The sequence below is a fragment of the Peromyscus eremicus genome, chromosome X (assembly GCF_949786415.1).
Source record: "Peromyscus eremicus chromosome X, PerEre_H2_v1, whole genome shotgun sequence".
Taxonomy (NCBI): domain Eukaryota; kingdom Metazoa; phylum Chordata; class Mammalia; order Rodentia; family Cricetidae; genus Peromyscus; species Peromyscus eremicus.
In genome coordinates this window covers 35,050,964-35,063,947 of record NC_081439.1, presented here as the reverse complement: position 1 = coordinate 35,063,947, position 12,984 = coordinate 35,050,964, and the positions used below count along the sequence as shown (strand labels likewise).

At 42.2% G+C, this 12,984-nt stretch overlaps 1 pseudogene; it reads right to left on the bottom strand.

The window, feature by feature from the left end:
* Nucleotides 1–709: 709 nt before the first annotated feature.
* LOC131899995 (protein phosphatase 1 regulatory subunit 15B-like) lies at nt 710–2,576 on the bottom strand (annotated as a pseudogene).
* Between the last annotated feature and the right edge of the window lie 10,408 nt (nt 2,577–12,984).

Below are 12,984 nucleotides of genomic sequence, written 5' to 3'. Positions count from 1 at the left end.
GGTAGAACAGAAAATCAATAAAAAGACAGATACACAGGAAGTAGGTCTCTTTCTGAGGGGAAGGATGGCAGTGGCAGCAAAGGGTAAGAAAGGGATTTTAGTATTAGCTCTTAGCTACTGCTCTGACATTTTGGGCTCTTAACTTTGCATTTGGCTCTGTGTTTCTTTTTTTTTTTTGTTAACTCGGGCCTCTCTGCCCATCTGATGCAGCAGCTGAGCAGGAGAGACCCTGAGTAGCAATCAAGCAGTTTTTTTTTTTTTTACAATGGTTAGGGTGGGGGATCTTGGTTTGAACTAATTGGAGAGTTTCAGCTGCAAGGAAAATGGTATATTCCCCGGTCGTTCATGTCATCGCACCTATATCATCAGCAGACCCATTTCCTGACAGTTAGATATCCCATTTTTATCTCCAGGAAATTCATTTATTTGATAGCTATCATATACAATCTATAGCAGCAGAAAATATCCCACAGGACATACCTGGTGCTTTGTTTATTACACAAGTTATGTCATATCATATCCTTTAGGTTATGGCAGGAAATGTCTGGAACTCGTTTTTATGTAGCTCCTAATTGTCTGGGTCTAGGGGCAGATGAGCAGCATATCCTCTCTTTTTTTTTTAAGAATAATTTGTCCAAGGGCCTACTGACCCCTCTCTGACCGTTCTCTAAGATGGTTGCCACCCTGTCACCCTCTCAATTCACTCATCTTAACATTGCTGAACAATAGTAAGTCCGTTCAAACATGTTCCTGGAGTCTACTGAACATTCTTTCTCTGTGCTCAAATGTCAAGCAGTAGCCAATGGCATCTTCTGTTTCTCGAATCCGTTTCTGGAACCTGCATCTTTCCCTTGCAAATTCTTGCCATGGTCCTTTGCGATCCTCATCACCACTTATACAATACTCAGTAACTTCTTCAAGGAAGGTTACCTTTTTTCTTTTGACGTGGGTGTATTTTTCTCCAGAAAGAAACTTTTGATACAGGTGTATTTTTCTCCAGAAAGAGCCTCACCCAGCCCATAGTCTGGACTATTATCTTGTTGGCTCTCTAACAGTTGTACCTTATAAGAAAGTAAGTTATGACACCCAGAAAAGGCCTCCATGGCCTGAGGAGATGCTTTTGTGTCCTGACAGCCTTTCCAGTTGTTCCCTGACATTTGAGAAGGAGCCTTAAAGTTTAAAAGGTTGTAGGGGTCCTCAGAATTGCAGAAAGAGTTCCACAATCTAAGATTCTCCTTTTCATCTGCATTGGATTCCCAGTCATCTTCCTCCCCAGAGCTGGCCTGAGAATCTCCTACACCGGAGTTGCCAGACAAGGACTTCTCTGAATCACACGGGTCTCCAGGGACAATTCTGTCGGCAGTCTGAATTGTGGCTGTAAAATTTGGGGCATTGTAAGGATCTACACTGCAGAAAGAGTTCCAAAGGTAAAGTCCTTCAGAGTCTTGTCCCTTGTCTGATTCGACAGGGATCCTTCACCCTCCGGTTCCTCATCCCAAACCCCAATTTCTGAATCAGCACTGGTTTCCAAGCCAGTGGAGGCACCTCCCAAAACACAATCAATCAGTTTGTTGCTACAAACTGGTCTGGCAGAAATAGGAGAGTCATCCTCTATGTCTGAGCAATCAGCTACACTAATATGTTCCTCTTCTCCTTCTTTTTCCACAAGTAACTCGCAAGACTGATTGCTTCCCTGAGGGCTTTGTGAAAATTCTTGAATCAACAAGGCAATTTTTTTCTCACCGGGCTTGGGGCTGGCTCTAGCGGGGGACACCGCCTGTGCTGGGATACCTGCGCAGTGTTGTGGGTCCATCCGAAGAAGGCTGTGTTTCTCCTCCAGGCTGTCATAGCTATTATCTTGGTCAGGGGTGGGTAACTCTTGACCCTTCTTAGCCTGAAGTAATTCCAGCCGTTTCATATGAAGGTCGTGGATTTCCCGCAGGCCTTCTGTAGAAAGAGGGGGACACCTTTACCACGAGGTTGCCGAGATCTCTTCACGCAGTAGCTTGGGGCAGGAGCACTAAATGTGTGGAGATCCTGTCTCTCTGAATCCTCACACTGAATGGCAGAGAGATTCTGTCTCCACTGGCCTTTTATATTCCTGTCTCCACTTTCCTAGCCCTGGGATTAAAGGCATGACCATCCCATGTGCTGGGATCAAAGACTGATTCAATCTCATTCAGACTGATTCAATCTCGAGTAGTCCAGGGTGACCTTGAACTCCGGATCTTCCTGCTTCCTCCTCCCAAGTGCTGGGATTAAGGGTGTGTGCCACCACTGCCTGACCTCTATGGTTAACTAGTGGCTAGCTCTTCCCTCTGATTTCCAGGAAAGCTTTATTTATCAGAACACAAACTAAATATCATACATTTTATGGTTCATGGAGTCTCAGATGCTTTCTTGACCAATAACTCATAGGGAAATACCTTACTGCTGGCATTGGGGGTTTCATTCAATAACCTTACAGCCCCTGGAAGTGTCTTTTTCCACTCATGTAGATGGCCATTTGTATTAAAACCGTCTGGTTGTGCATTCTTGTTTGGTGTGTCTACTAGTACCCTCTGTGTACCAGGCATATAGATGACTGCATGGTATCCCTTCCAGTATGTTTTTTGACATAGCAGTTAGTTCAATTACTTAGGGATTCTCTGTTGCTTTAAAGGACCCTATTCCTAGGACAGTGTGTATGGCATCGGTGAAGGGGCTTGTGGAACCACACCTCATTTTGGTAAGTATGCCTACCACCTCTATAGAGTTTGACTCTGAGCCACGCCAGAAAGAGGTTTGGCCAAGAGGCCTTCCATGCACCCCTTTATTGGTTAAGGATTTTTTTTTAATTTTTTATTTTGCAATACAATTCAGTTCTACATATCAGCCACAGATTCCCTTGTTCTCCCCCCTCCCGCCCCCCTCACCTTTCCCCCAGCCCACCCCCCATTCCCACCTCCTCTAGGGCAAAGCCTTCCCCACAGACTGAGATCAACCTGGTAGACTCAGTCCAGGTAGGTCCAGTCCCCTCCTCCCAGGCCGAGCCAAGCGGCCCTGCATAGGCCCCAGGTTTCAAACAGCCAGCAAATGCAATGAGCACAGGACCCGGTCCCACTGCCTGGATGCCTCCCAAACAGATCAGGCCAATCAACTGTCTCACCCACTCAGAGGGCCTGATCCAGTTGGTGACCCCTCAGCCATTGGTTCATATTTCATGTGTTTCCGTTTGTTTGGCTATTTGTCTCTGTGCTTTATCCGACCTTGGTCTCAACAATTCTCGCTCATATAAACCCTCCTCATTCTCGCTAATTGGACTCCCAGAGATCCACCCAGGGCCTAGTCATGGATCTCTGCATCCAGATCCCTCAGTAGTTGGATGAGGTTTCTAGCAGGACAATTAGGGTGTTTGGCCATCCCATCACCAGAGTAGGTCAGTTCCGGCTGTCTCTCGACCATTGCCAGCAGTCTGTTGTGGGGGAATCTTTGTGGATTTCTGTGGGCCTCTCTAGCACTTTGCTTCTTCCTATTCTCATGTGGTCTTCATTTACCATGGTCTCCTATTCCTTGTTCTCCCACTCTGTTCTTGATCCAGCTGGGATCTCCCGCTCCCCCAAGCTCTCTTTCCCTCGACCCTCATCCTTCCCTACCCCTACTCATGTCCAGGCTATTCATGTAGATCTCATTCCATTTCTCTGTCATTGGACGATCCCTGTGTCTTTCTTGGGGTCCTGTTTTCCAGGTAGCCTCCCTGGTGATGTGAGTAGCAGTCCAGTCATCCTTGTTCCACATCTAGTATCCTCCTATGAGTGAGTACATACCATGTTTGTCTTTCTGAGTCTGGGTTACCTCCCTCAGGATGATTTTTTCTAGGTCCATCCATTTGTCTGCAAACCTCATGATGTCATTGTTTTTCTCTGCTGAGTAGTATTCCATTGTGTATATGTACCACATTTTGTTTATCCATTCTTCAGTTGAAGGGCATCTAGGTTGTTTCCATGTTCTGGCTATTACAAACAATGCTGATATGAACATAGCTGAACAAGTGCTCTTGTGGTGTGGTTGAGCATTCCTTGGGTATATGCCCAAGAGTGGTATAGCTGGATCTTGGGGGAGATGGATTCCCAATTTTCTAAGAAAGCGCCATATTGATTTCCAAAGTGGTTTTACAAGCTTGCATTCCCACCAGCAGTGGAGGAGAGTTCCCCTAGCTCCACATCCTCTCCAGCATAAGGTGTCTTCAGTGTTTTTTATTTTAGCCATTCTGACAGGCATAAGATGGTATCTCAGAGTTGTTTTGATTTGCATTTCCCTGATGATTAGGGATGTTGAGCAATTCCTTAAATGTCTTTCAGCCATTTGAGTTTCCTCTGTTGAAAATTCTCTGTTTAGTTCTATAGCCCATTTCTTAATTGGACTGTTGGGCATTTTGATGTCTAATTTCTTGAGTTCCTTATATATTCTGGATATCAGTCCTCTGTCACATGTGGGGTTGGTGAAGACTTTTTCCCATTCTGTAGGCTGTCGCTTTGCCTTGTTGACGATATCCTTTGCTCTACAAAAGCTTCTCAGTTTCAAGAGGTCCCATTGATTGATTGTTTCTCTCGGTGCCTGTGCTACTGGTGTTCTATTTAGGAAGTGGTCTCCTATGCCAATGCGTTCAAGACTACTTCCTACCTTCTCTTCTAGCACGTTCAGAGTAGCTGGATTTATGTTGAGGTCCTTGATCCACTTGGACTTAAGTTTTGTGCACGGTGATAGATATGGATCTATTTGCAGCCTTCTACATGTTGATATCCAGTTTTGCCAGCACCATCTGTTGAAGATGCTTTCTTTTTTCCATTGTGCACTTTTGGCTTCTTTGTCAAAAATTATATGTTCATAGGTGTACGGATTAATGTCAGGGTCTTCAATTTGATTCCATTGGTCCACATGTCGGTTTTTATGCCAGTACCAAGCTGTTTTTATTACTATAGCTCTATAGTACAGCTTGAAGTCAGGGATCGTGATACCTCCAGAGGTTGTGTCATTGTACAGGATTCTTTTGGCTATCCTGGGTTTTTTGTTTTTCCATATGAAGTTGAGTATTATTCTTTCCAGGTCTGTGAAGAATTGTGTTGGTATTTTGATGGGGATTGTATTGAATCTGTAGATTGCTTTTGGTAAGATTGACATTTTTACTATGTTAGTTCTGCCTATCCATGAGCATGGGAGATCTTTCCATTTTCTGACACCTTCTTCAATTTCTTTTTTCAGGGACTTAAAGTTCTTGTCATATAGGTCTTTCACTTGCTTGGTTAGTGTGACCCCAAGGTATTTTATGTCATTTGTGGATATAGTAAAGGGTGATGTATCTCTGATTTCCTTCTCCGCTTCTTTGTCTATTGTATATAGAAGGGCTATTGATTTTTTTGAGTTGATCTTGTATCCTGCTATGTTGCTGAAGGTGTTTATAAGCTGTATCAGTTCCTTGGTGGAATCTTTGGGGTTGCTCAAGTATACTGTCATGTCATCTGCAAATAGGGAAAGCTTGACTTCTTCCTTTCCAATTTGTATCCCCTTAATCTCCTTATGTTTTCTTATTACTCTGGCTAGAACTTCAAGTACTATATTGAATAAGTATGGGGAGAGCAGACAGCCTTGCCTTGTTCCTGATTTTAGTGGAATTGCTTTGAGTTTCTCTCCATTTAATTTGATGTTGGCTGTTGGCTTGCTGTAAACTGCCTTTATTATGTTTAGGTATGTTCCCTGTATTCCTGATCACTCCAAGACCTTTATCATGAAGGGGTGTTGGATTTTGTCAAATGCCTTTTCTGCATCTAGTGAGATGATCATGTGGTTTTTTTCTTTGAGTTTGTTTATATGGTGTATTACATTGACAGACTTTCGTATGTTGAACCATCCTTGCATCCCTGGAATGAATCCTACTTGATCATGGTGGATAATTGTTTTGATGTGTTCTTGGAGTCTGTTTGCCAGTATTTTATTGAGTATTTTTGCATCAATGTTCATGAGGGAGATCGGTCTGTAGTTCTCTTTCTTTGTTGTATCCTTGTTTGGTTTAGGAATCAGGGTAATTGTAGCCTCATAGAAGGAGTTTGGTAATGTTCTTTCTGTTTCTATTGTGTGGAACAATTTAGAGAGTATTGGTATTAACTCTTCTTTGAAGATCTGGTAGAATTCTGCACTGAAACCATCTGGTCCTGGGCTTTTTTTGGTTGGGAGACTTTTAATGACTATTTCTATTTCATTAGGGGTTATTGGACTATTTAAATAGTTTATCTGGTCTTGATTTAGTTTAGGTATGTGGTACCTATCCAGAAAGTTATCCATTTCTTTTAGGTTTTCCAGTTTTGTGGAATAGAGGTTTTTGAAGTATGACCTGATGATTCTCTGGATTTCCTCAATGTCTGTTGTTATGTCCCCCTTTTCATTTCTGATTTTGTTGATTTGGATGCTCTCTCTCTGTCTTTTGGTTAGTTTGGATAAGGGCTTGTCTATCTTGTTGATTTTCTCAAAGAACCAACTCTTTGTTTAATTAATTTTTGTATTGTTTTCTTTGTTTCTATTTTATTAATTTCAGCTCTCGCTTTGATAATTTCCTGGCATCTATTTTTCCTGGGAGACTTTGCTTCTTCCTGTTCTAGAACTTTCAGGTGTGCTGTTAAGTCACTAGTGTGAGATTTCTCCAGCTTATTTATGTGGGCATTTAGTGCTATGAATTTCCCTCTTAGTACTGCTCTCATAGTGTCCCATAGGGTTTGGATATGTGATGTCTTCATTTTTGTTGATCTCTAGGAAGTCTTTAATTTCTTTCTTTATTTCTTCCTTAACCCATTGGTGATTCAGTTGGGTATTATTCAGTTTCCATAAGATTGTAGGTTTTCTGTAGTTTTTGTTGTTGTTGAAATCCAACTTTAGACCATGGTGGTCTGATAGAACACAGGAGGTTATTCCAATTGTTTTGTATCTGTTTAGATTTGTTTTGTGGCCAAGTATGTGGTCGATTTTAGAGAAGGTTCCATGGGGTGCTGAGAAGAAGGTATATTCTTTTTTGTTAGGATAGAATGTTCTATAGATATCGATTAAGTCCATTTGGGTCATGACATCAATTAAGTCCTTTATTTCTCTGTTAAGTTTCAATTTGGGAGATCTGTCCAGTGGTGAAAGTGGGGTGTTGAGGTCTCCCACTATTAATGTGTGGGGTTTTATATGTGATTTAAGCTTTAGTAATGTTTCTTTTACATATGTGGGTGCCCTTGTGTTTGGGGCATAAATGTTCAGAATTGAAACTTCATCTTGGTGGATCTTTCCTGTGATGAGTATGTAATGCCCTTCTTGATCTTTTTTGATTGATTTTAGTTTGAAGTCTATTTTGCTGGATATCAGGATGGCTATACCAGCTTGTTTCTTAAGACCGTTTGATTGGAAAGTCTTTTCCCAGCCTTTTATTCTTAGGTAGTGTCTATCTTTGAATTTGAGATGTGTTTCTTGTATGCAGCAGAAAGATGGGTCCTGCTTTCGTATCCATTCTGTAAGCCTATGTATTTTTATAGGTGAATTAAGTCCATTGATATTGAGGGATATTAATGACCAGTGATTGTTCATTCTTGTTATTTTTTGGTGGTGATGTGTGTGTACTTCTCTTCGTTGGGGTTTACTGCTGTGGCTTTATCTATTGCCTGTGTTTTCGAGGGTGTATCTGACTTCCTTAGGTTGGAATTTTCCTTCTAGTGCTTTCTGTAGGGCTGGGTTTGTGGATAAATATTGTTTAAATCTGGCTTTGTCATGGAATGTCTTGTTCACTCCATCTATGATGATTGAAAGTTTTGCTGGGTATATTAGTCTAGGCTGACATCCATGGTCTCTTAGTGTCTGCATTACATCTGTCCAGGTCCTTCTGGCTTTCAAAATCTCCATTGAGAAATCGGGTGTTATTCTGATAGGTTTGCCTTTATATGTCACTTGGCCTTTTTCCTTTGCTACTCTTAATATTCTTTCTTTATTCTGTACATTTAATTGTTTAATTATTATGTGGTGAAGGGACTTTTTTGGGGGGTCTAGTCTGTTTGGTGTTCTATAGGCTTCTTGTATCTTCATAGGCATTTCCTTCTTTAAGTTGGGAAAGTTTTCTTCTATGATCTTGTTGAATATATTTTCTGTGCCCTTGAGTTGGTATTCTTCTCCTTCTTCTACCCCTATTATTCGTAGGTTTGGTCTTTTCATGGTGTCCCAAATTTCTTGGACATTTTGGTTCATGACTTTGTTGACTTTAGTGTTTTCTTTGACTGATGAATCTATTTCTTCTACTGTATCTTCAACGCTAGAGATCCTCTCTTCCATCTCTTGCATTCTGTTGATTATACTTGCATCTGAAGTTCCCAATCGTTTTCTCAGATTTTCTATTTCCAGCATTCCCTCTGTTTGTGTCTTCTTCATTTTTTCTATTTCCCTTTTCAGGTCTTGGACTGTTTCCTTCATTTGTTTCATTGCTTTTTCTTGATTTTCTTTCAGTACTTTATTGTTCTCTTCCAGGACTTTATTGATTTCTTCTAATTTGTTTGCCCTTTCCTCTAGTTGTTTACAGCATTCTTCACATTTTTTTGTCTTTTCCTCTACACGAGCCTCTAGCTTCTTCATGATGACATTCATAAGGCTATTTTCTTCTGCTTCTTCCAATTTCTGATGTTCAGGTCTAGGTGTTGGAGGAGGGCTAGGGCCTGGTGATGCTATATTGCTATTCATTTTGTTGTATGTGTTTCTGCCTTGACATTTGCCCATCTCCTTGTGGTTCGTTCTTGGCCTTATCCGCATACTTGGTTCAGACAGAGCTGACAGATTCAGGAAGTCTGTCTCTCCTGTCCATATGGGAGCTCTCTTGTCCAAATTGGAATTCCGGGGCAGGATGGGAGCTCTTGTCCAGAAGGGAATTCCAGGGCAGGATGGCAGCTCTCCTCTCTCTCTCTCTCTCTCTCTCTCTCTCTCTCTCTCTCTCTCTCTCTTCTCTCTCTCTCTCTCTGTCTCTCTCTCCTCCAGAAGGGAAGTCCAGGGCAAGATGGGAGCTGGGGGCCAGCCTCTAAGTCTCAGGAAGAGGCTTGGGGCTCGGGCAGATGGGCGTGGGGGCAGGGCGTGCAGACTGCAGGGTCTGCCAGGGGTCTTGGAGAAGGGGATCCTTCCCGGTGGGGCTAGAAGGGAAACTGCCCGGTGGCCAGAACCTGGGGCCAAGTTGGGCAGGTCTTCCCCGGAGTGGCTGGTGCCCAGGGATGGGGTCGGGGGCAAGTTAGGGGATTCACCTGTGCTCCAGAAGGGAAGTCCAGAGCAAGATGGGAGCTGGGGGCCGGCCTCCTGATTATCTTCTTTATTCATGATTATAATTCCTTGGAGAAGATGGATTGGAAAATATTCCTGATCTATAAACATATACACACACACACACACACACACACATACACATACACATACTCACACACATGCACACGCACATGCATCCTCACACATGAGAGAGAGAATAAAACAAACAGAAATATTCTCACATATCATATGAAATTTCCTTGATTGTAACTAAAAGAATTTAAATTGACTGATGAAGAGTAGAGGGGAGGGTTTGTCAAAACTGAGGGGTCACAGGGATCAATCTATGTATTTCCATACATTGCCTCTAATGACACCTTTTTTGACTCAGGAAACTAATACAGTCCCATGATTGTTTATTGGAATCAAGCTTCCAATATAAATGTGAAGCTAAAGTTTTCTCCAGTTCTGACTGGCCCACGGTCAGGACAAACCTCTCTCACCCTCCAGTCCCGCAGCCTCTCAGACCCAACCGAGTAAACACACAGAGACTTATATTGGTTACAAACTGTATGGCCGTGGCAGGCTTCTTGTTATCTAATTCTTCTATCTTAAATTAACCCATTTCTGTTCATCTAATATGTCGCCATGTGTTCTGTGGCTTTACCTGCTGCCTTACATGCTGCTCCCTGGATGGCAGGCTGGCATCTCCCTCCAGACTTCCACCTCCCAGCCTCTCCTCTCTGTTTGTCCCGCCTATCCCATACTTCCTGCCTGGCTACTGGCCAATCAGCGTTTTATTTATTCACAACATACAGGACATCGCACAGCATAAATGTGTACACCATCAAAAGGACATTGCATGTGAGCTGTCGTGGTTTGAAAGAAAATGTCCCCCCAAAGGGTGTGGCACAATTAAGAGGTGTGGAATTGTTGGAGTAGGAATGGTCTTGTTGGAAGAAGTGTGTCACTGTGGGGGCTCGCTTTGAGGTCATTTTCTCAAGCTTTACTCAGTGTGACAGCCAGTTGACTTCCTGTTACCTGCAAAATATGGGACACTTTGCTATTTCTCTAGCATCATTCCCATTCCTGCCTGCATGCCACCATGCTCCCTGCCATGATGGACTGAATCTCTGAACTGAAAGCAAGCCACCACAATGAAATATTTCCTTTGTAAGTGTTACCACAGTCATGGTGTCTCTTCAGAGAAATAGTAACCCTAAGACAGAAATTGGTACCAGGGACTGGGGAATTGCTGTGACAGGTCTGACCATATGTTTAGTTGGAGGAATATGGACTTTGGTATTTTGGATTATGGAAGCAGTGGAATGCTTTAAGCACTGTTCAATGGGCCATACTAGTAGGAGCATGAAAGACAGTGTTGCTGAGTTATTTGAGCTACGGGGGGCTCACTTAAGAGGTTTCAGAGGACAATTTTAGTATGTTGCCTAGATATTGTTCTTGTGATATCTTGGTGAAGGAAGTAGCTGCTTTTTGCCCTTGTCTGAAGAGTCTATCTGAGGCTAAAGTGAATTTTAGATTAATTCAGTTGGCAGAGGAAATCTCAAAACAGCCTAGTATAGACTCTGTCATGTGTATATTAGTGATAACTCTAATGAAGATATATAATGAAAAGGAACAAGCTGAGCAAGGAAAAATATTTGAGGAGAAAAGGAGCATCAGAAAATGGAATGGAGCTAAGTTATTTGTTCAAGGAGATAAAAAATTAAGAAATGGAATGTAGGGATTGATGACCTCATGGCAAGGTCCCATCCATACAAGTTTCCAAATTGTGTAAAGGAAATAAAGAAAAGTTTAGAGCCAGGTGTGGTGGTGCACATCTTTCATCCCAGTACTGGAAAGACAGAGGCTGGTGGATCTCTGAGAGTTTGAGGCCAGCGTGATCTAAAGGGCAAGTTCAAGGACAGCCCAGTTTAGGCAGTGAAGGAAAACAGAAATCTGGTGAAGATATAATTAAACAAGGGGGCCATGTTCCATGCCCAGTAAGCAGCAGAACTTGACAGCTTCAGCCACATGGGTATGGCTTTAGAGCTAAGGATAGAAAAAAATGGGTTATGAAATTTGCCTCTATACCTGAGGAAAGCAATTGGGGCCAGGCATGTGCCAGAGGTGTCCCTTAATGGAGGCCCAATAGAGAGGCCATTGTGTGAAGCTATGAAGTTGACGCCTCGATTACCTTGGAGAACCAAAGATATTAGAGATGCCAGAGTCATGGGATACCTGCTGAAGAGATCTGGAACCAGCCCAAGAGAAAGAAGTATGTTGCAGTAAACAAACCTGAATGGAATTGGAGACCTGAAGAATGTTTTGACATCAGACATGGAGATGCAGAGTTTGGAGTTTTGCCCAGCTGTTTTTTTGTCTTGCTTTGGTCCAGTATTTCCTTGCTATGCTCCCTTCCCTTCATTTTGGAATGGTAATATATGTCCTGTAACATTATATGTTGGAAGTATGTAATCTGATTTGCCATGGTGTCTCTTCACAGCAATAGTAACAGTAAGTCATAAGCCTGTGCAGCAAAGAAGTTCTATAAGCATCATCTCTTGCTAAAACATTTTCAAGATAGAAACATCTTCTGTACATCACCATCTACCATATTTTTTCATATTTCATAGTCAAATGACTCACAAATGTCCTTATAATCATCCCCAGTATAAACACACTTGAACACAAACATTAATCTTTTTTTAAAATTCTTCTCTCATATATTACATCTGGACCACAGTTTCCCCTCTTCCCCTACCAGGCCCTCCTCCATTCCCTCCTCCTCCTTTCCATTCAGAACAGTGCAGGCCTCCCAGGTATACCAACCCAACATGGTATATCAAATTGCAATAATACTAGGCACATCCCCTTGTATTAAGGCTGGATGAAGCAACCAGTATGAGGAAAAGTGTTTCAAAAGGCAACAGGCAAAACAGGCAAAACAGTCAGAGACAGCCCCTGATGCCACTGTTAGGAGTTCCACAAGAAGACCATTCCACTGTACAACCACTACAAATATGCAGAAGGCTTAGGTCACACGCCACGCAGGATCCCTGATTGTCAGTTCAGTCTCTGTGAGCCCCTATGAGTCCTGGTTAGTTGATTCTGTGGGTTTTCTTATTGTTTCCTTGACCTCTCTGGATCCTCCTCCTCTTCCACAAAATTCCCTGAGCTCTGCCTAATATGTGGCTGTGGGTCTCTGCATCTGCTTCCATCAGTTGATGAATAAAACCTCTGTGATGATGATTAGGCTAGATTCCTATCTGCAAGTATAGCAGAGTATCATTAGGAATTATTTCATTGACATTTGTTTGTTTGACAAACACTAATTTTAATCACATCCTTGCTCCCTTTCAAGATGCTCTATTTTTCTATAAAGTAGGTAACTCTAATAACCTGTGGTAATAAATATTTATTGGAAGTTTGACAGAATATTGAATCACCTAGGAGATATGCTTCTGTACATTCCTGTTAGGGATTGTTCAGATGAGGTTAACATCCTAGCAACCTGATGAATGATCAAGATCAGAAAAAAAATGAGGGAGGAAGATCTCCTATAGCAGTGGTTAGTACCATGCTATCTCCTATCTCTTCCTCTGAATTAAAAGTATACAAGCAGTTTATGAAATTTAAAAGAATTTGAAAGCCACCTTAGTGCTGAATGCCAGAATTTATCTTTCTCTATTTCCAGACTGTGGATGC